We start from the raw sequence: 23,776 nt of genomic DNA, 5'->3' as shown, positions 1-23,776 counted from the left end.
CAAAGGTCACATGACATCTATGAAATGGGAAAAACCCGGAAAAGATCCATCTACTTTCCATATTTACCAAAACAAAAATAACCCTTTAAAACCTTAATACAATAAATATATAAAAATATATGGTAATACATCTGCAATCACATGATACATTTTGACCATAACAAGGAGAAATAGCAAACACAACAAATAAGTCCAGTCCATGTATTCAAAGAGACCCCAGACCAGAAGGGATTTTGGCGCCAACAAACAATAATCCTTGTGAGAAGAGTAAGAAAGTCAATTCCTGATCTTCGTATATGGAACGCAAACATCGACACGTCACTTCTGGGTTCCCATCTGTGAAATTTCATATCAGCCAGGGATTTACCTGTAGCCAGGAAGCACAGAGTAGCAACCAACTTCTCCTCAACAGGAATGGCCTTCCTTAACTTGGTATTCTGCCTCTTGATATGTGGAGTCACCAGATGAAGTAACTCTTAGAAGGTGGTATCTTCCATGTGCTGGAAATTGCGGTAATTGCTGGGATTGTTCTCCTGAATCTCCATGAGCAGCAACATGTGAAATAATCCCTCTGCAGCAGCCACTCCTTTGTCAAGCAAGACCTCTGCACTCTTCTCCTCTTCAATGCCTTCTGCTTACCAAGAATCTACACCATACCCACAATGTATGATGCCACAACTTGACAGCAAAAAGCATCCATCGTATTAATAGTATAGAATCACTTTGTAAAGGCAAGCAAAACAAAGCAAAGCAGTAGCTATGCACAGAATTCAGCAGATATAAACCAAGCCTCACTAGACACAAAATGGTAATCTACAAAGACCTAAAATGGCATTTAGTTTTTATACCCTTTTAAAAAGTACTGCCCATTATTTAAATGTTCCTGTATCTTTAAGAAGGTTGTATGGTGGTTTCAAAAATAAATGTTATATCATCAACAACCTAATGATCAAACGATATACGTTGTATTGTTCAATCATTTGGAGGATTGCATAGTGTGTATGCTCTATATCGTTTGTTCTGGAATGAAGGGAAATCATCGCATCGCATCGTTTGTACATCATTTTGATGTCTACCGAGACTAAGAGTTCCACCTACTGTAGAGATTGCATTTTTACATGACATGTTGACTTGTGTCTAAGAGCTGGGTAAGGATGTGAGAGCTTAGTGGGTGGTTTTATTGAGAATTCTAATAAATGTCTAAGGTGAACTTACAAAATACATTGTTGGGGTGTTATAGTAAAGGCTAAAGGATAAGAAGGATATCAGAAAGGTTTCAGTTAAGAGCCACAATATAATTTTCTAAGTGTGTGAATTCTTCTATTTAGTCCTTCAGTACCAGAGTGTGTTCATCAGGCCAGTACCTTCAGTGAGGTTTCCAGCTCCTATCTCACTATTCCGCACATCCCTGAATACTTAGGATGCTGTTGGGTGCCACATTATGCTCCTGTCAAAAAAAACTAAGAGTCATGAATTACTTACCCTGTCCTGCTCTTTTTTTCATCCACCACTGATATGGTAATTATACTCAACAATGACAATGTATAACAATATACATTTTTTTTTCTTTTTTTTTTCTAATAATAATATACTTTTTTTTTTCATTTTAGAGCTGTATTTGCACGGTTGCATGAATTTTGTGAAAATAAGCAAAATCATAAATTGTTAAATGCAAATTATACTTTTATAGGCCAAATTCAATTATCCCCATTAATTTAACAGGTGTGAAAAAAGGTGGTAGCCTCGAGCTAACACGCTAATTATAGGGGATTTCTTTTCTTTTCCTAGTTAATTGCAGCCTGCAGTCTGCCTTCACGGCTAATTGAATAGCCCCAGGGTATTAATTAGCCTGAGGTAACTTACCGCAGCTAATAGAATTGTCCTCTATGTTTGCTCGTTTTTAACTGACTTATCTAAATGATAAAAAAAATATGTGTTTATTATTCATTATATTATTTATACATGCAGTTCAAAGGTCCAGCACCTCCTTAAAATATAAAAAAATGGTCCATGTTCACATTAGTTGAAAACACCAATTGGATCTCCATCTATTTAGCTCTGGTGCACATAAACACCTCGTTCAACACAGGATACCAAGCTCAAAATCTGACAGGTGAGGAACTGTTCATGGTTGCATACAGTAGGTGAAAATTTCTGACCCAGAGGTTTTGGTACTGTGTTACCATACCTGCGTGACTATTAAGTATAAAGGCCTGGGATAAGAGATTCAGAGCGTAGACCCTCCAACATGACCCATTCCATCAGGTACAAAATGCTCTGCTCTTGGATTTCACTCTTAATTTATGATTGCAGCCAACTGTGGTGAAACACCTTTCTTATCAATTAACTAGTTCAACACAGGTGACTGCAATCATAGGTGAGAAGTCAAGGAGCAGAGCATTATGTACCTGATGGAAGAGATCGTGTTGGATGGCATGAGGGCATGGCTTAGTAGGATCCATTGTGTGGCCTATTGTTTCCAAAGGTTTTGCTCAGGAATGTTGCCAAATAGAGGTAGCAGAGGTTATTGTAACAGATATTGAATATTGTAGTTTAAAAGCTGTTGCAATAAGCAGCCTTTCTTATCAGTGGTACGCATAGAGGTGGTTTCTTGGTACCCAGAAAACCCCTCAGCTCTTGCAGATGGGTTGAGAAAAAAGGCTGTTGTGTTGGTGAGTGGCTAAGGTAGTCTGTACCTCCGCCCACTTATCATGTAAACTCAGCTTACAGTTTCCAGCCTGCTCCAAGGGACTGTTCTGTTGCTGCTGCAGCTGCTGAGGAGCAGAGAATGTGATATACAGCCCTTTGTTGTTTCCTTCATTACAGCTACAGGTAAGAACGTCTGTAATGTATGTTTTAGCCAGTATAAAAGAAGGTGACAGTCTAGCTGCTTAAATGGTGATGTACAGTCAGGTGCATAAATATTGGGACATTGACAGTATTTTCATATTTTGGCCTCTATTCACCACCACAATGGCTTTGAAATGAAACAAACAAGATGTGCTTTAACTGCAGACTTTCAGATTTAATTTGAGGGTAATTACATCCAAAACAGGTGAACGGTGTAGGAATTACAACGGTTTCTATATGTGCCTCCCACTTTTTAAGGGGCCAAAAGTAATGGGACAAACTAAACAATCCTAAATCTAACTTTCACTCTTTAATACTTTTTAATCCTTTGCAGGCAATTACAGCCTGAAGTCTGGAATGCATAGACATCACCAGACGCTGGGTTTCATCCCTGGTGATGCTCTGCCAGGCCTCTACTGCAAATGCCTTCAGTTCCTGCTTGTTCTTGGGGCATTTTCCCTTCAGTTTTGTCTTCATCAAGTGAAATGCATGCTCAATCGGATTCAGGTCAGGGGATTGACTTGGCCATTGCATAACATTCCACTTTTTAGCCTTAAAAAACTCTTTGGTTGCTTTTGCAGTATGCTTCAGGTCATTGTCCATCTGCACTGTGAAGCGCCATCCAATGAGTTCTGAAGCATTTGACTGAATATGAGCATATAATATTGCCCGAAACACTGCAGAATTCATTCTGCTGCTTTTGTCACATCATCAATAAATACAAGGGAACCAGTTCCATTGGCAGCTATACATGCCGATGCCATGACACTACCACCACCATGCTTCACTGATGAGGTGGTATGTTTTGGATCATGAGCAGTTCCCTTCCTTCTCCATACTCTTCTCTTCCCATCACTCTGCTACAAGTTGATCTTTGTCTCATCTGTCCATAGGATGTTGTTCCAGAACTGTAATAGCTTTTTTAGATGTTGTTTGGCAAACTCTAATCTGGTCTTCCTGTTTTTGTGGCTCACCAATGGTTTACATCTTGTGGTGAACCCTCTATATCCACTCTTGTGAAGTCTTCTCTTGATTGTTGACTTTGACACATATACACCTACCTCCTGGAGAGTGTTCTTGATTTGGTCAACTGTTGTGAAGGGGTTTTTCTTCACCAGGGAAATAATTCTTCTGTCATCCACCACAGTTGTTTTCCGTGGTCTTCCGGGTCTTTTGGTGTTGCTGAGCTCTCCGGTGTGTTCTTTCTTTTTAAGAATGTTCCAAACAGTTGATTTGGCCACACCTAATGTTTTTGCTATCACTCTGATGGGTTTGTTTTGATTTTTCAGCCTAATGATGGCTTGCTTCACTGATAGTGACAGCTCTTTGGTTCTCATATTGAGAGTCGACAGCAACTGATTCCAAATGCAAAAACTGATTCCAAATGCAAATGTCAGACCTAGAATCAACTCCAGACCTTTTACCTGCTTAATTGATAATGAAATAAAGAGGGAATAGCCCACACCTGTCCATGAAATAGCTTTTGAGTTGATAGTCCCATTACTTTTGGCCCCTTAAAAAGTGGGAGGCACATATAGAAACCGTTGAAATTCCCACACCGTTCACCTGATTTGGATGTAATTACCCTCAAATTAAATCTGAAAGTCTGCAGTTAAAGCATATCTTGTTTGTTTCATTTCAAAGCTATTGTGGTGGTGAATAGAGGCCAAAATATGACAATTCTGTCAATGTCCCAATATTTATGCACCTGACTGTAAGTGTATTCAGTAGTGACATGTTTTTAGTTTGTGGAAGTAGTGTGTGGTGGTGATGGTGTTTTGTGTACAGAATATGTTAACATAGTGATGTAATTATTAGTGAAGTAGTACATGATGGTGGTGTTAGTGTGTGTGATGTGCTGTGTTATCTAGTAGTGTTAAACATAATGTTCCTCTTCAGCAGAAACAATTCACCACCATTCATAAAAATATGTGGGAGGGACTGGAGTGAGATTATAATAAGGGTGGTAATAAAAGGTATGGGAAGGGGCAGCATATAGCAAATAAGCTATGGGAGGGGATAGTTATTTTAGAAATACATATAAGGAAATGCCCTTTGGCAAGCCTGCATATGCCCCTGCCTAACCCTCACAATGGGTGATTCTTATTTTTATGTTTTTCCCTGATTTTGTTGGCCAAGTGTAAAACACTGTCCAAATCTTTAAATCAGATGTTATAACATGATTAGATAGACAGACAGGGCAAACAGGGAGAACACCCAGGGAGCCACACACGCTGCCCCCCAAATATAGCTACATAACCAACATGGGGCACTGTTGCATATATGAACTAGGGTTGCAAGTGCCATAATGTGAACTGGGGGCACTACAGTGTGATTTAATACATTTGTGGTCCTGAGAGTATTTACAAATTTATATTTTTAAATAGCATACCTGCATAGGTTATTGACAATTGCCTGGGCCCCCCACAAACCTTAATCTGGCCCTGATTACAGCAGTGTTTCTCAACCCTAGTCATAAGGACCCCTATAACAGGACACATTTACTAGACCACCAAGCAGGTGCACAGATGTATCATCAACTGTCACATTTGAAAGATGAACTGTTTGGGGTGCTGAGGACTGAGGGCCTCATTTACTAATGAGTTTTATCACCAAATCGAGTGATAAATGTCAATGTGTATGATAAATGGTGCTCCAGCCAATCAGCACCCAACTGTCAACTTTTAGAAATATTACAGTTGGGAGCTGATTGGCTGGAGCACCATTTACCATACACCGTGAAATTTATCACTCATTTTGGTGATAAAACTCGTTAGTAAATGAGGTCCCGAGTATGAGATCCACTGGCTTAAGCTGGGTACACACTAGGCTGACAGGTCCCGCTAACCTATGTAACGATTGGTAAGTGCGTTCACGCTTAACAATTTTTCGAACAATGTATCTGCACTGTCTGCGCTGACATCAAAACTGGGCAGGCATTTAAATTTGCCCACCCAATTGTGGTGTCAGTCACCAGCGGGTCCCGGCAGCAAGTGTACGGATGGTCGGTGGGTCACCTATACACACAACCATACGTGCAGATATATCTGCAAGGTATAACTCTATCAGCTGTGCTGCAGGGCAGATGTGATATGTCTGTGAACAATGTAATTTCCAGACATATCCTCTGTATACACCCGCCGATGCATGACAGATATACCACCCGTTCAATGGACAGTGTAACTTTACAGTAACCTGTACTTCATCATATACGTACTGAGGCACTACCTAATTATTAATTAAATAATGTTAAGCAGTTATTATCCCCAATATATTCATATCAAATGAGAAAACTCCATGCTGGGTCGAGATTAATATGGCATTATTAAATAATGTTTCTACCTTACCTCTGATGTACCAGTCATCTGATTTACTGGATCCAAAGCCCAAAACATTTGAAAGGAGTGTAGCCAGTTAAGCACATGTCCCCCAACCCAGCAACTGCAACTCTCCTCTTACCCAGCTAACTTGCTGAGAACTCCATTTCAAACAGGCCAATAAATAAAATATCACATTAGACAAGGCAAACAACAACACATATATAGTTATACAATAAATGTACTACTTATTATAGCAAAATTAGTGGTCAAGTATCCGCCTTTGGGGGGGTCTACATAAAGACAGACCTGGCAAAGCACAAATATAAAATGCAGTGTTTATAAGATTTCCAACATCATGCTTTACATGTGTAAAAAATCTGATGCTCATTCCATTTTACCAAGCATTTGAGAATGAAACTGGAATGCTATGCACAAAACACTTTTTAGGATATTGGGCGAGTGCGACTTTTCGCCAGGCAGAAACTTATCTCCGTATTCAATTCCATCCACTTTTCGCGTACGCGAAAATGCAATGCACTGTAATCGGTGAAAAAGATTTGCCTATGAATAGGTGGAGAAAAAAAGTGCAAAATCGCTATTTAGGGGTGCAAAGGTGGGGAAACCACTCAGCACCCTTGGGACAGCCCCCCAAAGGATAACTGCATAAAAAAACATACAAAAAAAGTGAGGAACACCCCAAAAAAAACACTTTGAAAAAGGGGGCGAAAAAGTGCAAAGTGAGGGTACAAACTTAAAAAATAGTGAAATAGACTTTTGGGGGGTCTAGTAGTATGGGTGAGGTGTTTTTTTCATTGCAGGTGTTTGCTGAAGGTGCGTTTTTTTTTACGTTTCTTCTAACTTCACTTTAGCAACTTTTAAATATGCTTGCACCCATTTTCAAGTTCCCCAAATTTGACAGGACTACTTATTTTCTCCTTAAACCACTGCTTTATGCCATTCTACACCACTTGTGCAAAGACGCTAAATAGTGGCAATTGTGCAAACTTAAGTACCCCAAATTGTTTCATTAGGGCTAATCGGGCACTACTACATTGTTCCCCAAAGTTTCCACATCTTTTTGGGGTGTTTAGCCTGATTTCCCCGATTCTGACACCACTTTTCGCCTGTTCTGACGTTGCGTATCTCCGTTTTCGCGTCTTTTGGAATTGAATAGGGTGAATCGCGGGTACGTGCACGATAAGTTTCCGCAGCTAAAATACGCGATGCTGGCGAAAAGTCCGGCATGTGAAAAAGTATCGCAGGTGCAAAACTAATTGAATATGGGCCATTGTCGTATATATATTTTCAGCTTGATTTTTTTATTTTTTTATTAAAAGACTAAAAAACATCACAATGTTATCTGGCATCAGAAATTACCATGGAAACTTCACATGCTTCACTTGGTTCCAAAATACATTACTTTTAATAAAGTGTTTCTTCTGCATAAAAAAGAAGCACATAACCCTCTTTTCCAACCACATGCAAAATACTTTTTAATGAGCTAAAACAAAAACATGAGAACATTTATTTTTAACAGGCAACATGTCAATATATTAAGGCTGGGTTTGGTTCAAGGATTCGATCAGACAAGGGTTTTGTTTGTTTCAGTGTCCCGCTGAAATTGGGATGTTGGGGAGGGGTGCGCCATCTATGGGTGGTGCCCCTGTGCGACCGCACTGGTCGAACACCCCTAGAGCCGGCCCTGGTTTGTTTGTTTACTTGTACCAAGTGAAAGCAACTGGTGTATACTGCAAACCGTTCAGAAGATCCAATTATTTTTACACCTTGCGAGGAGGATCGCTGAATTGTCCTTGAGCAAATAGCAATAAGGGTTAGCTTACCATTTTGCAGCGTAAGTCTTTGCAGTTGTTTGCATACATGAGCCGGTTTTGCCAGATTAGGTCTTCCGGTTCTAATGTGGAAAATAAAAAAGCTTAAAAATACATCAAATACATTTAAATATTTTTACACAAGTTTAAAAACCTTCATATATTTAAATACTTTATCCAAATAATTTTGAATTGTATAAATGAATCTGATATCACCAACAGGTATTGCCACGCAATGGTGTCATTTAAGGGGTGCGGGCCGCATCAAGTGACACCGTCCAAGAGGGGGACAGCTCTGCTATTTTGGTGTCTCCCCCTCAGATGGTGTCACCAATTAGTGCTGATAGCGGTGATGAATGACGCACGCATGAATGCGGTGTCCGGAGAGGCTGGGGCCCAGCAGCTCCCGGAGCTCTGGGCAAACCCCCAGAAAGCAATTGAACAAGGCACGTGGCTTCATGTGCATGAGGCCGTACCCCCTTTTACAATGAGTTCTGAGCTGAGGAGGTGAAAGGATGAGATCACCTACCTCAGTGATGCCACTGTTGCCACTATACAGTACCTGTTGAATAGGCTTCCCTATGCAAATGAAATTTTTTCCCACTTCATAAATCTGCAAAGCATTCAATAAGAAATATCTGATTGTGTGCCTGTTTCTGAGTCGGAAGCAATGCCGACCAATATTCACGACACTGGTCAATTCGCTGTAACGATTAAGACACATGGTCTTGTAATCCAGGGCGGTGACTGGGAGTGGCTATTCGGTTCACGGAGATGCACTGTCTTATGGGTGTGATATGGGAGTGTCTCAAGAATGTCACTTAATTGGTTTTGAGCTCAGACGTATAATCGCTTAGTTTGGAGGCCATGCTATGATGGAAAATCTGCACCTATCATTGGCGGAGGAGCGTCCGATGGTTGCATACCAGGGGAAGTGCTTTTACTAGCACTAGCATAAAGTTGTGAATACAGCAAAAGACGCTAAAGTTGCAGCGTGCGACTAGTAATCAGCTCCTGTATGTGCGCTAATGGGGCTTTGAGTTTGATGACTAGGATCCATAATGTTTAAAAAGTTAGTTGTGGGAGGCACAGGGTTAAGTTGTTGAGACATACAAAGAGGGGGGCAGTGGCATACAGGCAAGGCAGGGAACTGTAAATCTCTGTTTCTTAATAAAAAAAAGTATTAAATAAATAAAAAAGACATCTTGCATGTCAGAATGTAAAATCAGCCAATCTGGAGCGTTCTCTTATCCAATCCCAGAGACGAGAACACTCCTGATTGGTCATGTATTAGCCAGGATCACCAAAACTCTAACTAAATTTGCGCACGGTGCTCCTCATGAATGGTCCATTCAGCCGCAGGGTTTTTATTTTTATTTCACATACAGATTATCCATCTTCAAGTTGTATCTGAACAAGAATTTTACATTTTTTATATAAATATGTAGTAAGGGGGATACATTTATATAAAAATTATGGGGCCTATAATATTTTTCATTATTGCGGCAATGTTAATGTTTTGTACAAGGAGAACTAATGCCGTGTATCCACTAGACGATATAATGAATGAATGAACGATAACGATATCTTTATCGTTTAATAGTTCATTATATTGTTCAGTAGATATGCCATCAACAACCAGCGATGCGCGCTCCTGCTGGTCGTTAACGATGTCGCTCATTGCCCGAACCTGCTGTCCAACCTGACGATATCGTCAGGTTTTGCAGGTTCAGGGATGAGGGAGGGTGCCGGCACTGAACGATATATCGTTCAGTTTATGTGCTCAATGTCGTTAAGGACATTGAGCACACCACTGCCGGGGACACACTACATGTTATCGCTCATGGAGCGAATCGTGTCGTGGATATGCGCCTTAAGATTTCCTTTATGATTAATTGGGGCACTAAGATTAGTTTCTTATTAATTTGGGCACTATGATTTATTTTATTATGAGTGTAGACATTAAGATCTATTTTTATTATTATAGAGGGTACCAAGATTTATTTAAAAGAATTATGGAGACTATATTGTAAGATGGGGGCAACACCTGTAGTGCATTATAGGTGCAAGTATGAACATGTGCATGCTGGCACATGTAGTGAAACAAGAATGTGCACTATATTTCCACAGTACCCACCAGACAGCGGTACCAGGAGAGGTTATTCAGTGCTACTCAGCATTGGACCAGTACTCTTTAAGTGTGGGGGTCTAATTTTTTGATGGTTCCCTAGAGGACCATGTTTGATGCAGAGTGGGCTGGGCATTGAGAAAATGTCCAGGGGTAAAAAACAGATGTTTCTAAACCAGATAAACAATGCGGTTTGGCAAACCAAAACACATTAGATGCATTAGATGCAGATTCAGTTTACAGCCTCCAAACTGCAGGAAAATAAATAAACTTAATCTGTGTCAGTTCACAAACCACAAACTAAACCATATGTTAGCACATATCATCTATAATCTCAACAGCTACGTTCACAGCAAAGCAAAAGCATATTAACCGAATACTACTAGAAATTTTGATTTGTTTCTTTCTGAACTGTTTACATTTTTTGGGCTTAGGTAATAGGATTCGATCTGCAGGCGCTGCGGGAACTCCTGTGAGTCTTCCTGTATTTTTAAAGCGGCACTCATTTTAAAGGCAAAACCAGCTTGGTATTACCTTTAAAATGATTGCCGCTTAAAAAATTCTGAATACTCGCAGGAATTACTGCAGCGGCTGCAGATCGCACCCTGTTACATAAGCCCTTTTGTCTTTTAATTTTTAATTTACTAGAGATATAGCATACACCAGAAGAAATAACCCCACAATATATAAAAGTGGCGATACCTAGCTGACCCCCATAAGAACCATAGGGACTAATATACTTGTTAGCGTATGAAATACAAATGTGCAATAAGAACTAGTCTCCCAGTATACAATCTAATGTGATGCTTTACTTAAAATAATGTTTTCTTAGCTTGATTTTAGTTACTCAGCTATTCTCTTTCCCCAAACCTTGTTTGAATTCCATTCATTATATTTATTTATTACTATTACAACAATGTTTATTATATAAGAATACATAATATGCATCTTTATAAATAGAAAGCCTATAATTTAGGTGGCTAATTGAGAAGTGAAGTTTAACAACAGTTTGAGAGAAACAGATATCTGTGCTATTCCCTTTATGCGTTTATATGCTATTATATTTTCCCATGTGTATTTAAGTTTAAAATATAATTGCTCTTTTGTAAATGACACTGTGGTTTAGCATTATCTTATCATGTGCTTTCTTCTCAGTGCAAAGTAGCAAATGGTAAGCTCTTTATGCTGATTGCAAAGTTTGTCCTAAAGGGACCTCCGTCCCTCCTTTGCACCAATTTGGTAGTGCAGTCTCTGGAAGCATTAATGAAGTCAGAGAAGATGGCCATAGGGTTATGCACTAGCAGCTGAACTGTCACTTACTATCACCACTATTCACACTACAGGAGTGATTTCACATGTGACATTAGGATGAATAGCCTAATATTACAGTAATGCCAAGTTTAGGTACACTGGGGGAGATATATGAACCGCTGAAACGGCATCAGCGCACGTTATGTTTGCTGATACTGCTTCTCCCCCATGTATTATTGTATGATTGGGGGGCTGGCCGGTAAATGACAAGGGCGCTATGCGCTATGTCCATTTGTACCTGGTTGTAATTGGTCTGTGTTCACTTCTAGTATACTCCCAGGTATTTGCAGTGTAATTCATTCAACCCAGTGTTTGAAACTCAGCAGAAATTCAGTATACAGTAAAAAATTACTTGGTACCTCTTATTAAGGTGCTTATCCAAGTGCGGCTCCATCATCCAATAATGAAGGGTCTGCCGGCAGATTGGTGTACATGCTCAGTATAGCACGACCCTTGTCCTCCTTATCAAGGTGTGTCACAGGCATTTTGGGGGCATGTCATAGCCTGCGTCTGTGATTCCGTAAGCAGATATAGTTGTTCCGATGTCGCAGTTCAATCGGCCATTCTGAGTAACCATAGGGCTACTCAGATAGACAATTATCAAATAACCTGCGATGGTGGCTGCGTATATGTATGCACTTGCTTGGCTCTGCAAAGTCGCCGGTGGGCATCTCAATACATTTCTAGCCAGATACAGCATTCACATATTTTACACAACAGCTGCTTACGGGATACTTAGGGCCTGATTCAGAGTTGTATGGTTATGCCATTGCGGCTGCTTTTTTTGTTCACAGCTGCTATATAAAAATATGCAAATTTTGCAGCCGTTGGGAGAAGTATTGAGGCACCCAATTGCGGCTTTGCAAATCCAGGCATCTGCATAAAAGTTGCAGCATCTGAGTACAAGACGCAACATCAGTCGCAGATCATTCGATCATTGGCCTTCTGAGTAACCCTATGGCGACCCAGAATTGCCAACGAAACTAAGACACTGGTACCAGTGAAACTGCGTACAAAGACACAGTCACTGTATCCTATACTCTTATAAAACGGTTGTGAGACACCCACAGTTTTGTGACCACTCCTCCGTTGTCACCCCCAAAAAAGGTACTCTGTGTCTAAATCCTCCCTCCGAGCAACATCGCAGAGGCATCGGGATGCTTGTGCCGTGTGACTTGGACACATGCACTGCAATAAAAACATCTGCCAACTGTGTAGTACAACTCTGAATCGGACCCTTAGAATTTTCTGAGTAACTTAGTACACTATAAGCGAATTAAGACACAAAATTCAGGGAAAAGTATGTAATCCTAGTGAAAAGACAAAAGACAGAGGTCTTAAATTGTAGGACCTTTGACTTTTTTCCCAGAGTATGTATATTTTCCTGAACATTGCATCATCATTCGCTAATAGTGTACAAATTTGCCAATAGTATACTAAGTACTTAGGAAGGGTTGGGCATAGGATGCCGGCACTCAGGATCCTGGCGGTCAAAATCCTGATGTCGGCATCCTGACAGGGTTAGGATACCGACACTTGTCGGTCAGTATCCTAACCCTCTCCCTAACCCCAACCGTCCCTCCCCAGTGCCTAAAACTAATCTCCTCCCCTAGTGCCTAAACCTAACCTCCCCCTCCATGCACCCTTAAACCTAAACCTCACCCTTAGTGCCTAACTTCAAACCTCCCCCTAGTGCCTAACCCCAACCCCCCCTCTAGTGCCTAACCTCTAACCTTAACCCTCCCTTTAACCCCAGTACTTACCGTCGGGATGCCTTCTGCTCAGGATGCTGGCGCTGGGATTCTGACAGATGTTGGGATTCTGGCACCGGCATTGTAAGTGCAGGCATTCCAACTGTCGGTATTTTGATCCCCTTTGGAATAGTATTTCACATTAAGAAGCATATTTTAAGAAAAAGCTGCATGGCACAGCTATATTGCAAATAAGTGGTTCTCCCAATAGGTGTATCTGAACACATTTGTATTAATGAACATACTTCTAATGTTCTGTAAAGTATAATAGAAGACTGCATTAACATGAAGTGGATTAAACTCCAAGGTTGAATATTTAGTTAACATACAAGCAGTTGGGTTGGTATGGGGGTACATTTTTGAGCTGATCTGGGAAGTGATTTTTGAGATATAAATTGAAGAATGGTGACGTTACTACAGATCTAATAAAAACAGATTTTATTTTGCCTACTCTTCAATTTACATATTCTAATTTCTAGTATAAGGTGATACTTCAGGTGTCCCACCTTTTTAGGTGATTATCTGTTGATCCACAGGCACATTTTTCTTTGCTGCTGCAGATTTATTATTTGGATTAGTTTATATCTACTTTCAGCTTTTTATAGTGCTGGGTTATATTTTTTCTTTGATACTTCAGGTGTACCCAACAAGTTAGCATTTATTTGCACAGTATTCGTAACTTATTATTTTTATACAGTAAGTGATTTTTGTGAGTCAATTGGATTTGAGGGATGTTTCCTAAAGAAATGGTTATATTTTTTACAATATGCACCATCACCACACTGCACCACCCACTTGCCTACTGGATGCCCATCAAGCTCTAAATACTCACTCCGCTAATGTCCACTACCAGACTCCAGTCTGTAAAAGGTAAGGAGACTGTGGGGTAATCCTCCATGTTTAAACTCCAAGGTAAGGTAGGGACAGCGCGGGTCCTTCGGCTACTAACTGTGGTAAGGTTGAAGGATGTAAATAACGAGTAACTTTTGTTTGATGTCATGGACTTATTTTCGTATATTACACAGGAACCTTTAACAGGTACACATGGCACTCGCACTGAGTTATTCAACACAGGTTTACTAGGGCGCCAAGGTTTTTTGTGTGTTAAGACCTAGGGCTAGAGCTAAATAAGTCATTATTTCTCACAAATTTTGATTCCATGGCCAAGTGGTTGGCATGGTACAGTATCCTAATCGAGTGGACATTTCTTTGTTTGTACACATGGTTTTCAGAAGGGTTTAGGTTGCCTGTCTGTGCTCCACAGAATATGAAATTGGTTTGGGAAATGCTGTTTGTAGTTTGAGACAAAATACAAAAGGAGGAGCTTTTGGGGCATACAGTATGAGTGGGTCTTTTTAGATTCTTCCTATTATTTACTTGGTGTTTTCTCCTGTTGGCGTGTTTCCCCAAAAGGAAAAGGGGAAGTTTAGATTACTGCAGCATTCATCTTAACCTTGATATGTCTACTGTTAATGCAACCATCCCTGAGGAGATCTGTCTTGTCACACATAAATCATTTGATGAAACCTCGGGGTTGGTGAAGGCCTGGGTGCACCTTTAGGTAAGATTGATGTGAAATCAACCTTCATCTTTAAGTTTTTATATGCCAATTCCTTTACATTTTGGTGTTTCAAGTTTGATGACGGCTTTTTATATTGATTGATGCCTTCCAATTGGATATTCTGTGTCCTGGGCTTTAATTAAGTGTTTCACTTCTTTCCTTCATTAGTGCATCATGGCTGGGACAGGGGAGCAACAATTGGCTCATTATTTGGATGACTTCTTTATGGTTGGACCAAGTGATTCTCAGCAATGCATGGACTTGATGTTTTCAGTCATAGCCCTGTTTCAGCATGTTGGTGTTCCGGTAGCTAAGGGAAAGACTGTGGGTCATTTTACCAGGCTGAGATACAGTATTTGTTTTGTTTTGTGTGGTTAGATTGCTGGCTTGGCTAGTACCTTAATGCCTGGTCTTGATCATTTGATGGCTTTATGAGAGTGGTTCCCAGGTGTCAGTTGCCATGGTGCTAGCGGGTGTGTAATTATTGGCTCACCTGTATGGGGAGAGTGACTATACTAAAAGTTGTTTAATGCAATCAAGATATGACAGACTTGTTGAAGGTTTCTTTTCAGTTGCTAAGTAGAAGTCAACCTATAGATTTTGCGCTGTCATTACCTCCGCATTGGTATAGTGATTTTGGCTGCGGGTTTGTTGGTGACTAGCAACAAAGCACTGGGCTACTTGCATATCTGTGTGCGACTGCATGTCTGACTCTGTATATGAAGTGCTACAATGTAGTGGCCGCAACTTTTTTATTTCAAGTTCCATTATGGGTCATATACAGACTCAGGGCCTGAATCACTACCGATCACAATATTGCGTACGCACGTAGCATAACTGTGATAGTATGCTAATCCATTGCGATCGCAATGCAAACTCAGCACAACATAAGGACGCCCACTTTACCTTACACACATCTGTAATGCTTAGCAGAATAGCAACACCATCGGTACAATCGAGTACCATTGCAGCCTCACGCACACTTGCACAAGCCCTGACCTTACTCAGATTTTGCTAACAACCACGCACGCTATGAGACCTCACAGTGCGTATAGCATTGCAGTGGCTAATTTGTCCACGCCCCTGCAACGGTGTGTGAATGCATCGGCACACCTGTGTTTCCCCTGCTCCACCCCCGTCACCACCTACAAATGGTGCTTCCTGTCAATCAATCTGCAAGGGGTCTGCCTCTGCGATCACAGTTTCGATCGCAATAGCTAGTTCGCACACTGCGATGCAGAACGTAACAATCGGCCAATTAAGTGCATATTAGCAACTGCGATCCAAGCTGAATCAGGCCCTCTTGCAAACAGATATACAAGTGTTGCATATCAAACTGATCAGAACAGTCTGCTGGTGAGTCCTAGTCGCATCATGTTGTGTATTTGATACATATTCGGCAAAAAAGGACACCTAATGCTAGCAGAGTAGCACTAACCTGGCGGCTCACTCACGCCAGGCAGGTCACGCTGCATGGCATAATGAGACTAGATGTATGAGGACACATCTTTAACTCTGGGTTCTTACTGCTCGTCACTTTTGGCTTTGGGAGCGTGAAGGGATTTTACCTGTTTTTTTTTTTTGCTGGATCCTGATTGGCTTGTGGTGTCTGGTAGTTTTTCTGTAGTGTTTTCACCTTGGCATGGGTTAACTTTTTCCCTTCCCCTTGTGCAGGCTGTGTTTATTGTTTGTGCATCTTTTTGTTGTTGTTACTGTGCATGTTTGCCATTTCTCACCCCCAATTTATTTGTTTGCTCCTTATTGGTGATTGTTTTGACCCTCTGTGTGTGGATGGTGAGGAATTCCTATAGACTTTAGTCGGCCAGATATGCTTCAGCTATGGTTACTTCCCTTTTACCTGACATTGATAGTGTTAAGTGTATAGGGCTATGTAGTTTATTTCAGATGGCTTGCGTCATTTGTTGTTGGAGAATGTGGCCCGTGTTTGTATTGTCCTGCTTGTTGGTTCTTCATCTTGGTGGCAATTACTTGGGCAATGCAGGACTAAAATTGTCTGGTCTGATATTATTTCTAGGTGGATCAGTGTCCTGCTAGTGGTGAAAAGATTGATGAAACCAGAATTAAAGTCAGTGGTGCTGTTGGTCATTGTGCTGGGTGCTAGGAGTACAGTAGTCAAGTATCATATGCTGCACTGTAGGTAGCCTCCTTTCTTTAGGCCTGATAGTATGTATTTGATGGAGAAGAGCCTTGGTTTGTGCATGGTGCAGTTGTTTAGAGGGGGTTTAGTATATAGTTGTTTTTTGTTGGCAGGCTGCAGTTCCTGTTTGGGAACCTAGTGCAATTGGTGATGCAAGTTGGTGACGTGCATTTTTAAGCATGTGATTTTAGAGATAGCACCTGCACAGGGGTCATGGGTACCACCCACAGGGGTGTATACATTTGAGCCCCAATTTTTTGGAGACAATGGGCCCCATTTTCATTCAGGTTGTGCAGGTGTGAGTGTTATAATCCCCTTTTCTGTCAATGTCAGTTATTAAATCTTGAAATTTAACTACAGTATTTGCTTGTGCTTAAAGGTGGGTACACACTAAACGATGTGTGACCCTGCCAGGGCCGGACTGGGACCATAAATCGACCCACACAGATGGGATGTTGCTGTGAAGTGTATAACGCTTGGTGTTCAGCCCACATCAATCATTTCTGTTATTGTACATAATATAGCGGTGATCACCGAGGAGGGCACAGTAGTGCGAACCGCATCCACACGCACTCCAGAAATGGAGTTTAGTCTCATGGGGAGAAGTGTGGCCTCATGAGGGATGAATGTCTGGTTGTAGGCAAATGAAACCAGTGACTTCACAGATCAGTATTGTAGTGCTGGGTATGGAAGGGTCAATTATGTAGGGCTAAGTGATATAGTGCAGAGGTGTAGTTTAGGCTATGGAGGGGTCAGGAGGGTAATGCAGAGAGGCAAAAGCAGGAGTGGAGGGGTCAGAGGGAAAGTGCAGAGAGGCAGTGTGAGGTAAGAAGGAGTAAAGGGGTAGTGCGGATACATAGTGGCAGTATGGAGGGGTATGGGCAGTAGTACAGAGAAATATAAGCAGATATGGAGCGGTCAGAGGGGTGCAGAGAGGTAGTGGTGGGCATGGTAGCGTGGTAGTGTTGGGTAGAGAGGGGTCAGGGTGGTTGTGTAGGAGCTCTGCACACAGACTTGGGGGCAGGCTGTGATTTGTATTTTTTAGCTGCATGTAATATGTATGATTACTTTTTAGCCAGACTGACACTGGTCACAGCCAATCAGTATCTGTCTAAGTGATGTCATGCAGCTGGTCGGGGGAAGATGGAATCAGTGAGAAAGAGCACATCATGAATACTGCAGGGAGAAGGCTCCAGGTACCTGGTGCTGTTCTGCAGATGGTAACAGCATCCCTCCTGGTTACAGGCTGGGAGAAGCGGATCTGATTGTGTATACATGAAGGCTAATGACTGTGCATGCTGTGTCTACCCATTCCCATGTGCATTGGGAGCAGCTATTGGGACAATCAAGTTAAAAGCAGCTCCTTACTTTCTCCATCCAGGTCAGTCACGTTACTGCTGCTTCTAGAGGCAGAATAGTAGCCTGTGTAGTGACAGCCAGGCAGTAGCAGGGAGGAGCTCCATTGAGACTCCCCCGTGTACACACTGCATCAGCTGTCTCTGCATGTGCCTGGACCTGGGTGAGGGAGGTGAGAATCTCTCTCAGGCCCCCCATTTATTAATGAGTTTTATCACCAAAACGAGTGATAAATGTCACTGTGTATGATAAATGGGGCTCCAGCCAATCAGCTCCCAACTGTCATTTTTCTAACAGTTGACAGTTAGGAGCTGATTGGCTGGAGCACGGTTTATCATACACAGTGACATTTATCACTAGTTTTAGTGATAAAACTCGTTATTAAATGAGGCACTAAAGGGGGAGATTTAATAAAGCTTGGAGGGAGATAAAATTGGAGATAAATAACACCAACCAATCAGCGCTTAACTGTCATTTTTCAAACACAGCCTGCAAAGTGACAGGTAGAAGCTGATTGGTTGGTGTTATTTATCTCCAATTTTATCTCTCTCCAAGCTTTATTAAATATCCCCCTCAGTCTCTCTACTGCCCTGTGCAGCAAAAGATTAACCCCTGCATTGCTGGAACTGGCCACTGTACATACTATATTTACTGATAGTTCACCTAATCACCTCTTGCTTCAGTCTCCTCTCACTCTGCTGCCTTTCCTGCCTGCTGTGCTGTCTGTTCTCCGTGATGGCTGATGCATGTCAGAGAGGGTCGGGCTGCACAATCAGGCTCCCCCCCACACTTGGTGCTTAGAACAGTGCAGAGCAGTGACGGCACCCATTGCTTCCTGGCCTCGTACACTAGGGGGCTTAAGGTGATTAATCTCTCTGTATGTCTAGTCTGTGTGACCTGGACGGTGGCCCATCATGCCATCGGCCCTTCTGGCATATGCCAGAAGTGCCAGATGGCCAGTCCGGCCCTGGGCCCTGCTGACAATGCAATGCGATGTAAACGATACATCTCGCACGCTGTACGCATTGCACAATCTGGTGTACAATGGCGTAATGTGTCGTTACATATTGTATGTAACAGCACCTGGTCGTTCACCACATTGTCCCATCTACTGTGCAGCACAGTAGATAGGACGATGCGATAAATGACCGTCGTGCATGTGTGGGCGTACACACTGCACGATCTGGAACATACATCATATAGCGTGTACCCAGCTTTTGGCTGCCACTAGTTAAGTACTTCAAATTTCTTAATTAATTAAAATTTCAGCAAACATTTTTTTTCAGTTTTTATTTTTACATTTCTGTTGTTTTGATAGATGGAGGTGTCAGCTGTTAGAGGGTTCAGCGATTAGATGTACAAAGATTGGTCTATGATTTTGACTTTGCTGTTTTCAAAACCTGTGTGTATGTGCCTTTATCCTTAATGCTAAGGAGCTCATTCAGACCTGTTCGCTAGGATGCAAACACTCATAGATGGTCGATAGTTGCGATCTGCGCATGCGTATGCATCACAATGCGTGTGCGCAAACCACTGCGAAAGATCAGAATGCGTCCGCTTGTTGCGCATAGACAGCCCAGAGGAGTGAGTGACAGGAAAGGCTGTTTGTGGGTGGTGACAGGGGCAGACCACTAGAAACAGGGGAGTGGAGGTGCGAACGCAGGCGTGCCTGAGTGTTGCAGCTCCGTTTCAGAGGCGTGCATAATTTAAAGGTAGCATCATAGTACACATCACCTGGTTGTATTTCACACTGAAATGATCGCAGTGCTTGTGGAAGGGTATAGTCAACCTCAAGCGCTGCAATCACATCCGATGGTGCTCGATGTACCAATGTTTTCACCTTGCACTTCCAAGACATGACGTGCACAAGTGGGCATCTTAAAACTGGCTGGTGGGCATCTGCATACACTAAGTGATCACACACCAAGACATAGTGGGCATGCTAATGCCTTGCCATGCGATCGCCTGCCTTGCTGTGCGTGTGCTAGATTTGCATACACAGGCAGCGAGCGAACGCATCTAGCGAGCGGGTCTGAATGAGCTCCTAAGTGCGATAAATATAGTAAAATTATTCTTACTAATTTTTCTGCAGAACTTGTCTTTGTAATGAGTGCTGTGGTCACCAGTGACACCAGTAGCTCGGCTAGACATCAACTTTCTCATAGAACTTAATGTCGCTTATGCAGATTCGAACGTAATACTTTTTACGGAGTGTATCTTGTAACTCGCACTGCAAATGCTCTGAAAAATGGGAGCACAAGGGTATGGGCAATCACATCTACACTTATGATCGAAGAGGCTCAATTGGGTTGTGATATGGCATTCTCACATAGGCAAAGTTGAGTAAAGTCTTATGCAAATGTGGTCCAGGTAGACATTGATATACAAATGTGTCCAGATATATCTACCCTTCATGCGCTACAAGTCTTGTTACACATAATGCGTGAGCAACGTGAAACTCGGTAGCGTCGAACATCTTTTTGTGCGTCTTTTTTCCTTTAAAATGCGTCTTATTTGCAAAGCAATGCACGCACAAGCAGCTTAAGTTGATTAAAATGACTCTCGGCACTGCCGAGTCGCGCCATGGCATGGGGTGAATAGAAGGACTCTTTAACACGCACGGAGGCTAGATGTATATGGACACATCTGTATGTGAAAATATGCCTTTTTGTAGGTACATCTCTTACACATAGCGTAGGGCTGGTGCAAGCAATTACTGACTAGTAGCAAACCAACTGCATATTTATTTATTACAAGTTATTTATATAACCCAGGGGCTCAACTACTGTAGACAATTAAGACGCCTGCCTCTGAGCGCCAGCCCTGAGGGGGCAAATCATCTATTGCTCCAGTGTCTGCCCAGTTCTAACTTCGGGACCGGACAGCTCTGGAATCTTCCAGGTGGCTTATACGTTGCTTGGGCCATGACCTATGGAGATGCGGAAACGGACATTATAGGACACGCAGCTGCATTGCAGTCCCACCTGCAGAATGCTCTGTCTCTATCTGCAGAGGCTGCGGCTGCTGCTGGGTACTAGTGCCACCCGGCAGGTCAGGTAAGTCTTCTGTGGGGAGCAGAGGCAACATTTAATGTGTAATTTTTTTCTGTGGGATCCAATGTGTGTGTTTTCTTTCTGTGGAGGCCAATGTGTGTGTTTTTTTTGCCTGTGGGACCAATTTGTTTTATATTTTTCCTGTGGGGGCTAATGTGTTTGTTTTTTTTCTCTGGGGACGGCACCTTTTTTTTTTTTTTTTCCTGCAGAAGACAATGTGTTTTATATTTTTCCTGTAGGGGACAATGTGTGAGATGGTGTTAGCTAACGGCAGTGGCGTAAACAGTGGGGGAGTGTGAGCTACCTTTCCCCTGGGTGCCCCTGCAGAAGGGGGCACCGCCAGCACCCCCTTCTGCAAGTGTTGATCCGGACGCTGGAAATCCTGCAGTCCGGTGAAATGTGTCCTCAGTGGGACACATCTCACCGGACTGTTCCCAGCGGTGGGTGACAGTCGGCACTGGGTGCGAGCTGGGCCATTTGAATTTGTTGCCGGCCACGAGCCAATTATAGCTTGCGAACCGGCAGCCAATAGAAAGCAGCCACGGTGTGCCAATCAAGGCGAGTCGTATTATGGCTGGCTCCACCCGCTGCGTCTGACGTCATACACCACTGGACAGAGAAGTCAGTCTGTTGAAGAGGAAGAGGCCAAAAGACTCAGGGCTCAAGACAGAAGAGCTCCAGCGGCGATGTCCCTGGCCAGGATGGGCCAGCGGCAGAAGATTGCAGCTGAAGACAGGTAGGCTATACAATTAATACCTACCTAGACCACCAGTTTGTCGGGCACTAGGCCCATGGGGTAATTGGGGGGCACCATTTATGTCCTTGCCCTGGGCGCCAAACCCCCTAGTTACGCTACTGGCTAATGGGCCAAGCTCAGAAATGCATTGTCCGCATAGAAGCCTATGTGGGCTACTTTTTCAATAGAAAACGGGGACTGCAGCAGATATTCATGATATCTGCTGCGTTCCCCCTGGACACATTCAGGGGATACTGTCAATTTGCAAGAGATTCGGGGGATATCTCGCAAACTTGCTCTAGTAAATACTATAGTCCCAATAGAAACATATTCACATACGTCTAGCCTCCTGGCGTGTTAAACAGCCCTTCTAGTCGCGCCATGCTTTGGTGTGACTCAGTAGCGCCGAGTGACTTTTTGTGCGTCTTTTTACCTTCAAATGCATCTTATTTGACAATGATGCAAACAGATAGCACATGCAGCTTCTGCTGATTAAAATGATATGCAGCATGCCTATGTTCACCTGTTTTATGTTATTTATGTATTGGTTTGTATTGTAAATTGTTCATATTTATACCTCTGTTGATATACCAAGAATAAAATATTCAGGTATAAGAATTATGGGCTACCATAGGGGTATTATTTTATGAATAATATCCAAAACATAAACTTATGGTGATTTGAAGACTAACTAGAAGGTTGTGTTTGACCAACAGCTAATATTGCAATAAATCCCCCTGTGGTGGAAATTTCATCTATTCAATTAATACTCAAAGGTGTAGCGCACCAAAGGTACCCCTTCTCTTACATTTCTAGGTCCTCTACTAGCAGAGGTCCACCTAATTGGTGCAGCTGAACCAGTGTACGCGAGATATAAGGGTTCATTTTGTATCATATATATATATCATATTTATTTTCCCTGTTTTCTGGGGGGGCAAAATCTAACTTGCCTCTGGGTGAATGGGATGAACTTAGGCCACTGATATTACCCACACATATTCATTCACATCAGCCCCTAACTCAGTGAACATACTAAGGGGTCTATTTACTAAGTCTTGGATGAAGATAAAGTGAACAGAGATAAAGTACCAGCCAATCAGCTCCTAACTGCCATGTCACAGGATGTGTTTGGAAAATTACAGTTAGGAGCTGGTTGGTTGGTACTTTATCTCCATCCCCTTTATCTCCATCCAAGGATTAGTAAGTAGACCCTTATATTCCCACCACACACATGTTTTTTTTGTCAGAAGTCAATTAAGCTACCGGTATATTTTTGAAGTGTGGGAGGAAACTGGTATGCCGGGCGGTTACCTATGCAAACACAGGGAGAAAATACAAATACACACAGGTAGGCCCTGATCGTTGGAAATTTTAGCTCCTGATCTCATTGCTGTGAAACAGTAATGCTTACCACTACGCCACTTTGCTGCAGATGTGGCTGCATCTCAAGATGCATAGAGCTATGCTGTACATATTAATTAATAATGCCAGAACTGAACTTCTGTGGGCGCCATTTCACTTTTTAGGCACATGTGACGTTAAGATGTGAAGGCTCTCTGCATAACTTTTAAGAAGAAGGAAATTGAAGTGGTAGCATGCGTACAATGTCACTGGATAGGTAAGAATTTAACAGAGGTTGAATTGAGTAGTACGGAGGATAGCTTGGTAACACAATATAATCCTGTCAAGTTATTGGAAAATTTGTATATATTCTTTACTCTAT

This window comes from Taudactylus pleione, unplaced genomic scaffold (assembly GCF_031769625.1).
Source record: "Taudactylus pleione unplaced genomic scaffold, aTauple2 ptg000041l, whole genome shotgun sequence".
Classification (NCBI taxonomy): domain Eukaryota; kingdom Metazoa; phylum Chordata; class Amphibia; order Anura; family Myobatrachidae; genus Taudactylus; species Taudactylus pleione.
Note: the sequence above shows the minus strand (reverse complement) of the source record.